The sequence below is a fragment of the Urtica dioica genome, chromosome 3, assembly GCF_054948205.1.
Source record: "Urtica dioica subsp. dioica isolate 48M chromosome 3, U.dioica_male_clone48M_v1_H2, whole genome shotgun sequence".
Taxonomy (NCBI): domain Eukaryota; kingdom Viridiplantae; phylum Streptophyta; class Magnoliopsida; order Rosales; family Urticaceae; genus Urtica; species Urtica dioica.
Window position 1 is genome coordinate 14,032,938 of NC_142758.1, and position 14,807 is coordinate 14,047,744.

Here is a 14,807-nt window from a genome sequence, read left to right on the forward strand (position 1 = left end):
CCTCGCGGCACGCCTCTCTTCCTTTCCTCGTTAACTCAAGCAACCACGAAAGTTTCTATCACTAAATCACTCAAGATAAAAAGGAATTAGTGTGTGGGCACTTTTAAACACTACGACTTAAGAACGAGTCTTGAAGTCGCAGAGCTAAACACTAGGTCAAATGAGGACCTAGGTGCCAAAATAATAAAACGAAATTGAATAGAGAGAGAGAGGAGAGGGGCGGCCAAGTCTAGAGAGAGAAGCTCTCAATCTCTAAAACTTTGGATGAATGAAATGTGTGGAATGAGGCTCCTATTTATAGGAGAGGCTTTGCCTTCAATAAGGTAATTTCCTCTTCTATAGAATATCACATATTCATAAGCCAATTTCCTCTTTTCCCAGTTGAGATGCTCAGCCAAGGCTGCCTTCTAGAACGCTTGGATTTGTTTCCTTTTTTGTTCCATGCCTTGCCTTTGACTCTCTCTTGGCCGAATATCCTCATGCATGCATGGGAAATTTGTTTCCTCTTTTTCTTTTGGCAAGTATCTTGATACATTTATGCACAAAATATTCTCTCTTTCCCTTGGGTAGTAGGCGCCCATTTCATATCTAGAAGGGGCTTCTAGAAGCTCCTTCATTTGTTCATGACAACATGAAAAAGGCCCATTGAGAATTTTAAATAAAATTCTTATGAAATGAAATTAATCCACAATGCCCAATAAATCTAATTTTGGCCGAGTGATGCATGTCATCAAATGACCATGTCAAAAAATTTATTGACATTCATTTCATCCTATGTCTCAAAAGACAAAAATACCCTTTTGACTATTTTCGTTCTTGTTTTGACTTAGCTTCCAGTTTAACTATTCTTACAGGATGTGACTCGTGATAGTGACCTCACGCATCCAAATGAACAACGCTTGAGCTAAATACTTGGACTCAAAAGTTCACAAACCTTTTCCAAGTTTAGCTTAATGTCAACTGACTCCACTAAAGAGTTGACACTGAAAATCTCTCGGTTCAAATGAATTTATTTTCTACTCAAGAATTCAACCTAATTGTAATGAGCGGATCCACAGAATATTATCAGTGTTTACCCTTCATGAATATCATCAGCTAGGCGAGGTTTAGAAAATTACCATTTTACCCTTCTAGCTGTTATTTCCTCAACTCCTTTGTAGCTTGTGACTAAGTTAGAAACAATGTATTGACGAGAAGCTAACAAGTCACATTGTTTCATCCAAAAGAGTCAAGACTCAATTTGGACACTGGCCATTTCATTTATTCACATACCAAGGAACAAAGCATGAGGTGATATACATTGCATTTCAGCAATCTTGTACATGAATTCCATATCTATGAGAACTTCACAAAGTTACTCATGACATTCTCGCAGCTTAGTGTTTCACCAATAGGCCTTGTTCGGAATCACATAGTGAGTCCGAACTCTGAGTTTCTCAAATAAGAATACGTATGGTGTGAAATGACATGTCTCATTTCAGGATTAAGGTAAGCACGATGCAATTCATACGTAGTGACTTCGAGACATAAGAGGTTAAATGGTTTGTTCTTATCTTGTCTCTAGAAGTACACTGGTCAATTCAGTACCTTCGGAAGATACGTAAGGTTCTTGAGAACATGCTTAACAGCAATCCAGTGCTCGGGTCCAGGGTTGGATTGGAAATGGCTAACTACGGTCCAGCGTTGTTCATACGTAAGGTTGGCGTGCATAGCAGCGTCTTCTTGAGCCACGGCCCTTAGGAATTCTTTCCGTTGTCGGGCTGAATCTTCATCTTGTGGACCACCCAGTATGGTGGTTACAACGTGGAGCTGTGGATTGGCGACAGCTGTTGCTGTGGCTCGGTCGGCAGTAGCAGTTGCTCCTCCTCCTTTGCTAGACAGTGGTCTGCTTGAGGTGGGGCCCGCAACGCTAATCATGCACAACACGAACTCTTTTAGCTCACCTCGTTGGATCAAAGCCTCGATTCTCCTTTTGAGACTGTGGCACTCGGAGGTCAAGTTACCGTATTCCTGATGGAACTCGCAATATCTGGACCGGTCGCGAGTCGCGGAGTCTTTTTTCATTGGAGTCGGGGCAATGAACTTGTCACGCGCCAAAGCTAGGATTTGATCCGGCGTCGTGTTCAACGGTGTTAACGACAAGTAGCCTTTAAAGTCTTCCGCAAGTCGCGGCTTTTAGGGCATCGGAGGTCGGCTATTAGAAGTCTGACCTCCTCTGTTTCGCCTTTTACGAGAGTTGCCTTACTCGTTGCTAGGTTCGTCTCGGTGGTGGGAGCTTTGATTATTGCCCTTGCGGCCATCGAGGTAATCTTCGACTCCCATGAAGGTCTTGGCTCAAGTCATTAACTCGGCCATGGTAGAAGGGACACGGCCGACGACGGACTTGAGGAAGTCACTTGTGCGCAAGCCTTCGATGATGGCAATGAGTGCGTCTTTGTCGTCAAAGCGGTCGACCTTATTCGATTCTTCAGTGAATCAGGCGAGGTATCGTCTAAGAGACTCGCCATTCTCTTGCCTGATTGACCGCAGGTACATCTTGGTCTTCTTTTGGACTATAGATGTAGTGAAGCATGCTAGGAACATGTCCTTCAGGTCTTTGAACGATCGGATGCTTCCCGGTCTCAAGTTCTTGAACCACTCGAAGCCGGGTCCGGCGAGGGTAAGACTAAAAGCTTGGCACATTGCGCCGGGAGTGACACCCTGCATCGTCATCCAGGTTCCATAATGCTGGATGTGGTAAGCGGGATCCGTTTTTCCATCATAGGGGGTGATGTTCGGGAGTTTGAAATTTCCCGTGCATACCTCGGCCAATATCTGGGCCGTGAAAGGTGATGGATTCTCCTCGACGACCCCAAAGGCACTTCCGCCTATTCCGTGTTCTCGGAGATCTCGTACTTCATTTCGAAGATTGTGGATCATAGTGATCACATCGAGATCGGTATTCGGAGTAACTCCCTGTTCGGGAGGAGTCACCTGCCGCCTCTCATTCGACCCTTGACCCGTGCGGCGGTTCCCGTTAGCTGGGGCTGCCGGGGTGATGTTTGGTCGAGAGCTTAGTCGCTCTCTTAGGTCATCGCCACGCTTGTTGCGTTGGGCAGTAAGATGATCCCGAAGATTCGGGCTTACTGCACGGAGGCGTAATCTTCGTCTAAGACAGCGCGCTATTCGCGTGCCCTGACTTTCCGCAACATTCTCCCTTTGACCAAGTCGGTCATGGGCCGAACCTGGGGAACTCCCCTTTTGGGAGGCCGTAGGTACGTCCCCTATCTTGGGTAACGGGTTCGAAGGACCGGCTTCAAACACGGCAGGGAGTCCCCTGTCCTTCGTGAGAGAAGTCTCGATATCCTGCGAATCGCCAGTACCCTCGTAATCTGGGTCGCGGTCGCGACTCTCCTCGTTGAGGTTCTCGGGATCCCAGTTGGGGATCACCGCGTCATGCGTAGGTTGCTTTTCAGCCAGTCGGTTGTGGTACCTCGCGTTCTTCGCCTTAAGTTGGCGGATATTCTCCTCCAACTCCATGATGCGGTTGTCCCTCCTATCTGCAGACGGAGATGGTGAGCGGGTCAAACTTTCTTTGTGGAGCGACTCTTCGTCACCATGCGCTCGGGAGCGCAAGAAACATTTTGTGGCCCTAGTTACGTTATCGGGGTTGTTCACGCCCTCGGAACATACGGGTGCCTGACTACTCATCTTTTCTCGAGTCCGAGAAAGTTGAGTCTTCAAGAGAAAAGAAGAAGATGAATAGAAGGGATTTTGGGCTGAACAAGTCGGGAAGTCCCCTCCTTCTAGCGCCAAAATGTGGTCGCACGAAAATGAACAACGATTATCTACCTCGGAGCAGTTCGATCCAAGGCCGGACCAAGTGATCGCACCCAGGCCAAAAGTGTGAACTCGAAAGTCTCGAGCTAGGTTTTCTCCGATCAACCCTCCTCCCAGAGGAGGGAAGGGGTGAGGAGGAGGAGTGACCGTGCCTTTGTGTTGTAGGCTGCCTACGTACCCGTGTGTGGGATCAGGTCAGAACATAGTTCAGGGCATGTGTGGCACAGCATAAGGCGTGGAGCCATGATGGAGAAGCGTGCTCGACGAAGGAGACTGTGCACGGAGGAGTCCTCGGCGACGTCTCAGAACTTCGGAGATCGCGTACGCGTCTAGCGTGTTAGATGCATAGGGGACTCTAGTTGAGAACCCTTGTAGCGTGCCTGGGCACTGGAGGGCATTCGATCAGAGGGAGCGACGTCCGGGAGACCCCAAGAGTGCTTCAGAACCTCTGAGAACAAGAGAGACTTGGAGAAATGCTTCAGGCCAGAAGTGGCATCTAGAGAAGCAGAGGAGAGCGAGAATTCGAGCGTATCGATGGGATAAAATGGGATTGCTTCCCCATCAGTGAGAGGAGGTATTTATAGGTGTTTGAGGGCCTTAGGAGGGTCCACTTTCGTCCATGTAGGACTAGGGGCGCGCGCATCATCAAAAGGAGGCGCGCAAAGCGCGGCGCGCGGGACACCGGGCGCGGCGTCGGATGCGCGGCGCATGGAGCGCGCGGCACGGGCGTGTCTTGGCATGGCGCGCGGCCTACCTAGCACAGCTTGCTGTGCGTGGCTGGCCGGCGCGGCTTGGTGCGTGCGCGGTTTGCTTGAGGGGCGCGCGATGCACGGCCTGTCTTGTTGGACCCTTGTGGTCTTCGGATATCACGCGAAATATGAAGATCTCTACTAGAGGAGGGTGACTCGACTCGATGAGCAAGGCTTAACTCGACGAGAGTGACTCGAGGCTCGACTCTAGGAGGACGATTCGAGGCTCGACTCGAGGAGAACTACTCGAGGCTCGACTCGAGGAGCGAATCGAGGAGAACGACTCGAGGCTCGACTCAAGGAGCGACTCGAGGAGCGAGGCTCGACTCGAGGCTTGACTCGAGGAGAATGACTCAACTCATGGAGCGAGGCTCGACTCGAGGAGAATGACTCAACTCAAGGAGCGAGGCTCGACTTGAGGAGCCGAGAGTTTGGCACGAGGACTTGCCAGTCGACTTGTGACGGAAGGCTTGCCATACTTCAGGACCTCCGGCCTGACCATCGGCCCTTAGAGCGGCGTGTCTTCTCAACGTTCCAGGTTTTCCTAAAACAACCGACAACAGTAACCTCGACATAGTCCTTACTGTCGACAAGTACAAATGGGTACTCACCACCCCCTGTCCTTAAATGAATGATGATTCGACACAAGAGGAAAAAAAACACTCTGACGGCCTAGCTCCGATCCGATGAGATTGCGAGGTGCTATATCTTAGCATCAATGAACAATGTGTTGCAACAACAACATCGCGACATCGAGACTGCCACCGACATGCTCTACAATCTCCATGAAATGTTTGTGTTGGAAATGATCTAGGGTTAAGAAAAAGTTTAACGCTTCGAGCAAGCGGCGTAATTTCAAAATTTTATTTAAAACAAGTAAAACGATTTTACTAACCTAGACAAAGAGCAAGTACATATAAATTAAAACAATAATGAGCATTATAAATTTACTAACCTTTGAGAAGCTTGAACGTTGAGAAGCCTTCGGAAGGTTGAAACGTTCATTTCCCCATTGTGAATGAGGTGTGATATTTATAGGTGGATAGATTGCCTTGAAGAGGTAGTTTTCTCTTTTCTATTGAATATCACATATTCATGAGCATAATCTTTATTTCCCATTCCTATCATAATACTAAGGTTGGAAATTTGTTTCCCTTTATTCCTTAGCTTGGCCGTCCATACCATATAGCCTTATGCTATTAATTTGTTTCCTCTTTTCCTTTTGGCAAATATCTTCATACATCAATGCACAAAATAATTTCCATTTCTTCCTTGATGATGGCCACGGTTTTGAGCATCTAGAACATGCTTCTAGATGTTTCTTTATATGTTCATGACAATACAACAAAAAAGAGCCATGTAGAATTTTCACATCAAATTCCATAAAATGAAATTCGTGTAGTTCAACACTTGAACTTGCTTTGACTTAGCTACTAGTTTAACAAATCCTACTCTAATGACTTGTGGTAGTGACCTCATGGATCCAAATGAACAAAGCTTGAGCTAGCATACATGGACACAAAAGTTCACAAACCTTTTCCAAATTCTAGCTTAATGTCAACTGACTACACAAAAGAGTTGACACTGCAAATCTCTCGGTTCAAATGAATATATTTTTTTACTTAAAATTCTACTTAATTGTGATTAGTGGATCCATTGAATATTATCTATGTTTATCCTTCATGAATATCATCAGCTAGTCGGGATTTATAAAATTACAATTTTACCCTTCTAGTTGTTATTTCCTCAACTCCTTTGTCGCTTGTAAATAAGTTAGAAACAATGTATTGACGAGGAGCTAACAAGTTACATTGATTCATCCAAAAGAGTCATGACTCAATTTGGACACTGGCCAGTTCATTTATTCACATTTCAAGGAACAAACCATGAGGTGATATACATTCTATTTCAGCAATCGTGTACATGAATTCCATATCTATGAGATCTTCACAAAGTTACTCATGACATCTTCATAACTTAGTACTTCACCAACAGGTCCTGTTCAGAATCACATAGTGAATCCGAACTTTGACTTTCTCAAATTAGAATACGTAAGCTATGAAATGACATGTCTCAATCAAAGATTGAGGTAAGTATGATGCAATTCATACGTAGTGACTTCGAGACATAAGAGGTTAAATGGTGTGTTCTTATTCTATCTCTAGAACTGCACTAGTCAATTCAGTGTCTTAAGAAGATACCTAGAAGAACTATAGAGTCTCAAACTCTCAATGTCCCATAACCAGACATCATAGATTCTCCTAACAATCGTACTGAGATCAATAGTCCTTTGATCCTTAGATTGTGAATATGTAGTTTTAAGCAAACCATGAAGAGTTTGTTCATGCAAATCTACATTTGCCTCTTCATGTGTTGTTACGTTTGTTTAACGACTATAGACTATAGATTATCTATCATAAAGCTTCAAACAGACAAGGAAGAATGAATGATGTTTCAATTTTTATTAATTAATAAGCAGTTACAAGCAAGAGTCTTCGTGAGACTTTATTACATCAAATGTATAGAAGTTATAACTACTACTCTTCTTCTGGGCACTAATCCCAACACCTCCTGCGTTTTTTAGGCCAAAGGGCATGACCTTGTAGCAATAAAGTCTGTGGTTCGTAACGAAGGTGGTCTCGATTTGATCCGGTTCATGCATGTGGATCTGATTATACCCTGAATAGGCGTCCATTAAGCTTCGCAGTGCATGACCTATCGTGGCGTCGACGAGTTGCTCGATACTCGGGAGAGCAAAGCTATCCTTCGGGAAGGCTTTGTTGAGATCTTTATAGTCAATGTAGATCCGCCACATCCCGTTGGGTTCTTCACCATTGCTAGATTAGATACCCACTTGGGGTGCTCCGCCTCCCTGATGAAGTTGGCGGTGAGAAGTTTGTCGACTTCCTCTCCAATGGCTTGGTACCTCTCTCCACTAAACGTTCGCCTTGGTTGGATGCATTCAGTTATCATCTTTCGTCACTGATGTGGTGGACCATTATCTTGGGGTCGATCCCCGGCATATCGGCGTTTGTCGACGACTACATCCTTGAACTCGCGGAGGAAAGTCATGAGTTAGAGCCGGACCTCGGTTCAGAGTTGGGCGCCGATCTTGACGACCTGGTCAGGCTTGGCATCGTCCAATACTAGGCGAACGTGGTCGTCCGGTGTCTCCACCTTCCGACGCTCGACTTTGTCCCTTTGGTCTAGCTCCCCAAATTTGTCTCCTTACTCAAGCTTACATGAGATTTTATCCTCGAGTTTATAGATAGTGCTCACCATCTTTCCCTTCATTTTTCCATCCACCCCTTGCACGTAGCACATCCTCGTCATTGACTGGTTTCTCAACAATATGGCGATTACATTCTCGGTCTGGAATTTCATCAGTAGGTGGTAGGTGGACGTTATGGCCTTCAACCGGTTCAGAGTGGGGTGGCCCATGATGATGTTGTAGGCGGATGCCTGATCCACCACACGAACCGACACGATGTGAGTACCCTCGATCCCTCCAGGAGTCCCAAAGGTCACTTGAAGGTCGATGGTACCCTCCGTCATCACCTTCTCCCCATAAAAGCTGAAGAGAGGGGTCGAGATTGGGGTCTGCCATAGCCATGGTAGACCAAGTGGTCGCGTTCGGGCTCGATCGTCTTTGACTTGGTATCCCAAGTCTACTTTAGCAGTCGATGGTTGGTGTATTCATCGTTGTACTTGAAAAGGGGGTAAACGAGAGGCTACAAAGGGGAACTAGAGGGGTTGCCTCTTTTTATCTCTCTAACGCTCAACATTAGTATAGGTGAGCTGGGTAAGAGGAGTTTAGAGTGTTTAGAGGCCGAGAGTCACTAGTACAAAATATAGCATCAGGTGCGACTTTTTTCGCACCTAAAAGTGCAAAAGTCGCACCTGATGATACTTTCAGGTGCGACTTTAGGTGCGACAATGTCGCACCTGAAAGTTCGCACCTGATGCTTTTAGGTGCGAAAGTCTGCACCTAAAAGTCACTATCTGGTGCGACAAATTCTGGTGTGACTTTTCGCACCAAAAGTCGCACCTAAATTTACTCCAACACAATATATTAAGGCGAGATATAGAGTTTCAGATGCGACTAGTCGCATCTGAAACTTTAGCGCCAAATGTATCAGATGTGACTAATCGCATCTGATACTCCTTCCCGCCTAATATTTTGGCGGGATACAAGAGTATCAGATGCGACTAGTCGCATCTGATATCTTTGGCGCTAAAGTTGCAGATGCGACTAGTCGCATTTGATTCTCATATGCTGATTCTACTAGAATAAGCTTATCATTTTTTATAAAATTAATTAAATAGTTTTAACAATAATAATTATATATATATATATGTTGATTCATATAATAATTATATACATAATTTAATAGAAATTCTAATATTAAAAATATAAATTTGATAATTTACGTTCAATAAATAAAAAAAAAATTACAACTTATTCCGTTTGTTTCCCTTTTTCACTCAGAGGGTTTTAATTCTTCAATGCACGAACTCCTCTTTCGCCAGATCTTCCTCGTGCGCCTTGGCGTCCTGGTGCGCTGCCGCTCGGACGCTACTGCTGAAACTCTACTTAATCTAGCGTCTGAACATTCGGCATTGAAGCTGATGGCGGCGTCTGAGCATTCGACATTGAAGCTGATGGCGACGTCTGAGCATTCGGCATTGAAGCTAATGGCGGCGTCGTCCGAAGGTGCGGCATGGCGGGTGATTTCTGCATGGGAGACGGATGATGATGTGTGTAGGCAAAGAACTATTGCTGAAAGGCCTCCATCTGAGCTCGTTGCTCACGCATCATCTCTTCCATCGCGACCTGTTGTGCGGCCAATGCTGCTTGTAGCTCGCTAACCATTGAATCTGGAACGCGCCTCGATGACAAACCGGATAACGAGCTCTCATCCTGAGCTTGAGCCAAGAGATACGAGGATCTCGGGATCAAGGGACCTATACCGACATACCAATCTTGACATTGTCCGAGAACAGTATCCATCGCATACTACTCCGCCTGGACTATGTCAAACGTTAGGCCTGACTCTACTGCTTGTCGCTGAATATCCTCGACTTGAGTTGTAATTCGCACCTTCAAATATATGTTAAAAAAATTATTAACAATATCGTATATTGATTATTAAGTAATTGACACAAGTAACTTACAAATGCTTGTTTCGCCCAATCTGTCGTCCAGTTGCCTTGATCATCTTGGTGTTTTTCCCACGTGTCTAACGCCGAGGCCAAAGTCTCATCTTCCCTACTCTGCAGTTTTTATCAAAATACGAGTAATGTAGTTCTTCCAAAATAAATATTACAAAATTAGAATAAACTTACGTTCAAATGTCGATGAGCCAAGAAAGATTAAATTGCGATTATAGTACCCTTGTGTGGACTTCGTTTTATTGTTCTTTGAATTGTCCCTGTTGCGATTATACTTTTTCTGCAAATATTAAATTGCGTTATAATAAGATTTGATAGAAGATAACATACTTTTTTTTTAATTATACATTACCTTCCAATTGTCAGTTGAGAACTCCTCTATCACCTTCTCCCAATCATCTTTCTGATATCCTTATGGGATTTCTTTCTTAGCGACATTTATTTGCCCGCAACATTTGCCTAAGAACGTCCCTGATAATCTAGACTTTTGGTTGTGCCTCATTCGTTTTTCATCGCGAATCATAGTCTGGTCAATATGATGACGAAAGCAATCCACTGGAAGCAGCTCCTGGGTCTCATCATCCTTGTACACGAAAGTGTACTCGGAATGAAGTGTGCTCAGAATATTGCCCAACATCTGGGGCGTCACTTCATTCCAATCACGAACTGTGACCGGGATATGGACTTTCACCAAAGTGCTGACGCGGTTGTTGAATACTCCTACCTTTTTTTATTGTTTTCCTTACATCGTGGTAGAAGGTTTGGTTGATTGGGTCCCACCTAATAACCTCGCATCGGGTACCCCATGCGCTGCTTTTGCCGAAGCAGAGCCGATCGTCGGTCCCCTTGTTTTCTTAGGACCTTGGGAACCCGGTGCCTCTAGCGGAGACTCATCTCCACCTGCTCCTAAAAGGTGTAGCGGAGACACATCTCCACCTGCTCCACCTACATCTGACATCTTGTAAGATGAAAACAATATTAGTAAATAAATATTAGTTTTCTGTATTAAAAATAAACGTGGACGGCACCACGGATTTATTATTAACAAACCTCACATATGGCGGAGGAAAACCGTGGTTACATACTAGTAAGTAAACATACTAAAAAGATATTACTCATTCATCATCATCTATGCCTATAATGTTAATATCCTCTTCTATATCGACATCAATATCTTCTCCCTCAAAAACGACCCGTCTCTCATTTTCCTCATCGTCTTCCTCATCATCGTCAATGACAGTCACTAACTCAGCTTCATCGGTTTTGTGTCGATGATTCAGACGCTCGATGTTTGACAATTCTATTTTCAATGGGATCGAGGCTTAGTTGGAGGGGTCAACTTCAGGAATGTCTCAAATCCCTTGATGATTGCATTCCTGGAAGATTTCTCAGTCGCCACCTTTAACAAGATCTTCGATGTAAACCACTGTTTGCGGTATAAGCACTCGTTTCTCCAGTAGTCTTATCGGTGTGCACTAGTCAGTTTGCATGATACTTGTCACCGTACCAAATGCATTTGAATAATACAACACTATAGTTATGCCTATAGTTCACCACGATGACGTCTTCCATTCGACCATAGTAAGTGAAATCATCCACAAGCACACATACACCGCTATTTTGAGTGACTCGTTGATTATCGCGACGACGAGTGATGAACTTCACGCCGTTTACAAAGTAGCTTGGATATTGATAGGCGACTTGAAGGGAACCGATAGAAAGCGAATAGAGCTTGTCAGACACATCAGAGCCACTAGCTTTCATAACAAAAATCTGGTTACAAAAGAAAGTATTGATTAGCACTTGTGCGTTTTTCAAAAAATTGCATTGCTATTGTGTTATTACCTTCTTCTCAAACCAAATTTTGAACCTCTTTCTATACTCTGCTTCAATATCGTGAACTCCAGATTCGCTCAAGAGATCCAAATGCTCACCGTTGTTAAAAATATTACTCAAATAGCAATATATACAAGAATGAAACGCATTCTCAACTATAACTTACGTCAAATATGGATACACTTCAGGACAGTTGGTATAGATGTACCACTCCGCATTCTCTTTCTGTTCGTCGTCTAGTACTATCGGCTTCATCATCCCATAGAACACACACATCTCGGATCGAAAAACAAAGAGCTCTTGCACTTGAACTTCATCGACACATTTTTTTTCTTTACGATACCTTGCAACGAACGTTAGAGCTTCTTCTACAACATAAGCTTGACAAAATGTTTTAACGTCCCAAGGAATCTCTCAAATGGGTACATCCACCGCATATGCATCGGGCTGCCATACAACGCTCCTTCTGGTAGATGAATCTCCACGTGAACCATGATCGTGAAAAAAGCAGGTGGAAATATCATCTCAAGCGTACACAAGATCTCAATGATGGACTCTTGCGCATTTTCAAGATCTTCTGCTCTCAAGGTTCTTGAACTTATCAACTTCAAAAAGTTGCAAAGCTCGGAGATCGTCTGCTGTATTTCTTTTTTCACAAAAAGGCGAATACCGACAACCAAAAGCCTCTGCAAGATCATGTGGCAATCGTGCGACTTCAAACCTGTGTGCTTTCCGTCAGCTGTCACATTTTTCTTCAAATTCCCAGCGATCCCATCTTGGAATTCGACAGATTGGAGGAACTCGGTAAATCGCTTTCTCTGATCAAGGGTTAGAGTGTACGATACTCGCGGTTTGTACATGGAATCCCCTTATTTTTTCAAGTGGAGAGCGGTCTTGATGCCCAAGTCCATCAAATGAAACCTCGCCTTATCCGTGTCATAGTTCTTCTTTTCTAAACTGAGCATGGTTCCGAGAAGATTCTCGCACACGTTCTTCTCTATGTGCATGAAGTCCATGTTACGCTTCAACTTCAAATCTGACCAGTACGACAACTCGTAAAAGATGTTTTTCTTGGCCCAATTTAGTTCGCACTCGGATCGCTTTCGTTTTATGACCACGGAGGCAGCGTGTTTGCTAGTTGTCATGCAAGACACACTAGCCAACTGAGCGAGTATGTCTTGCGGAGTCAACTTCTCGAGTTTACTTCGTTTCTCGTGGCGATCCTTGTAGTGATCGGTGCTTTTCCTCAGTCGATGACGCGTACGCAAGAATCGACGATGGTCGTAGTAAACGATCCTATTTCTGACTTTCAAAGACGGCGTGCCAAGGTTGCACGTAGGGCAAGCGAGATACCCTTGGCCACTCCATCCCGATAAATACGATCGAGCCAGAAAATCTTTTATCGTTCAGAGTAGTGCGGCACGCAATCGAAATACTTCATCATTGGTGCCATCTCGAACGCGGAATCCGGTCTCCCACAGTTCTTTCAAGTATTCACCAACTGGCTGCAAGAACACGTCCATGTATTTTCCTGGTGAGAAAGGCCCAGGGATCAAAAGCGTCAGCATGAGGTACTCTTTCTTCATGCACAACCAAGGCAGCAAGTTGTACGCAGTTAGTACCACATGCCACATGTTGTATGATAGACTCATTTCTCCGAACGGATTGGATCCATCTGCAGCTAGTCCAAGTCGCACGTTTCGAGGCTCTACAGCAAAGCCTGGGTATCTCTCATCCAGGTTGTGCCACGTCGTACCATCCGCAGGATATCACAGAACACCAACTTCCCTGACGCGATCTCTTTCGTGCCACTACATCAGAAGCGACGTGTGTCAAGATGCGTACCACCGCTTCAATCGATCTTTCAGGGGAAAATATCGCAAAATCTTTTGCGGTATCATTTTCCAGTTGGCTTCTATCTGCTCTTGTTGCATACTAGGCACACGTCGGCTTCCGTGAGATTTTTTCGAGATAGGACACAGTCGTTAATGCACGTGTCGATCATCTCGTATCGCATGCCAAAACGCTTCAGGTTCACCTTTGCCTCATAATGCTTTTCCGGAATTCGATTACCAGCTAGATGAGACTTCGTTAAGAGCTGCAAGAGTTCTGTGAACGACTTGTTCGTCCAATGGTTCTTGACTTTGAGGTGCATCAACAAAACCAAGAAGGACAAAGAAGAAAACTCTTTGCATACATGGTACGATTCCGCTTCCAACTCGGCGAAGAGGTCTTCCACTTGCTCCTCTGCACGTACCTCGCTCTGGGTCGGCTCCGTAGCATCGTTGAAATCCTCGTGATCCCTGATATCCTCCACAGCACCATGCAATATTCCTATTCCTCTCTGATCTATTCCTCGGATGGAATCTTCTTCATGAGGAAGGACGACACGTTCGAGCTCGCCGTGATGATACCATTTTGTGTAGCCCGGGGTAAACCCCTTATTCATCTGATGATTCCTAACAACTCCGATGTCATGCCATCTCACGTTTTTGCAAGACTTGCAAGGACACGGATATTTGTCACTTTTATTTGGGAGTCTTCTTGCGCCGCGAATAAACTCGTTAACCCCGGTTTTGTACTGCAATGTCACCCGATTATTCTCCGTGATCCAATCTCTACTTGGATTGGACATTTCGCTGAATGAGAGCAAAAAATGAAAGTTGTAGAAAGTTATTGATAAAAGACGGAGAACAAAATGAAAGAGAGATTATGAATTGTATTTTATTTTAAAGTCAGATTGAATAAATTGGGAGTTTTTAGACTAACTGATTCGAAACTCCACCGAAATTTCGGTAGAGTTTCCCCTATTTTACTGAATAACCTAAATCCTGCAAAATTATTTAAAGACATATACAAACCATCCAGAACTATCATATAAATAAGCTCATCCTTAAACCTAACCTCCGTGGTTCGGCCATAACATTTTATAAATAAAAAGTCGAAATAAACAAAATATCACACACTATCAAAACATGTCACAAACTATTTTTCTTATTGAAAGTTACAATTTCATTTCATGTTAAATCAACTAAACAAAACTAATCACAAATTCGTTAACTTAATTTTAACCTAAACTTAATTTTATACTAAACATATCACAAACTATCAAAACATGTCACAAAACACAATTAAAACTTAGTTTTCTCTTATACTAATCAAATTATTAAACATGTGAAATTATCAATTACAATTACTAATCAATTTCTAAGTAGCATATTACAATTATAA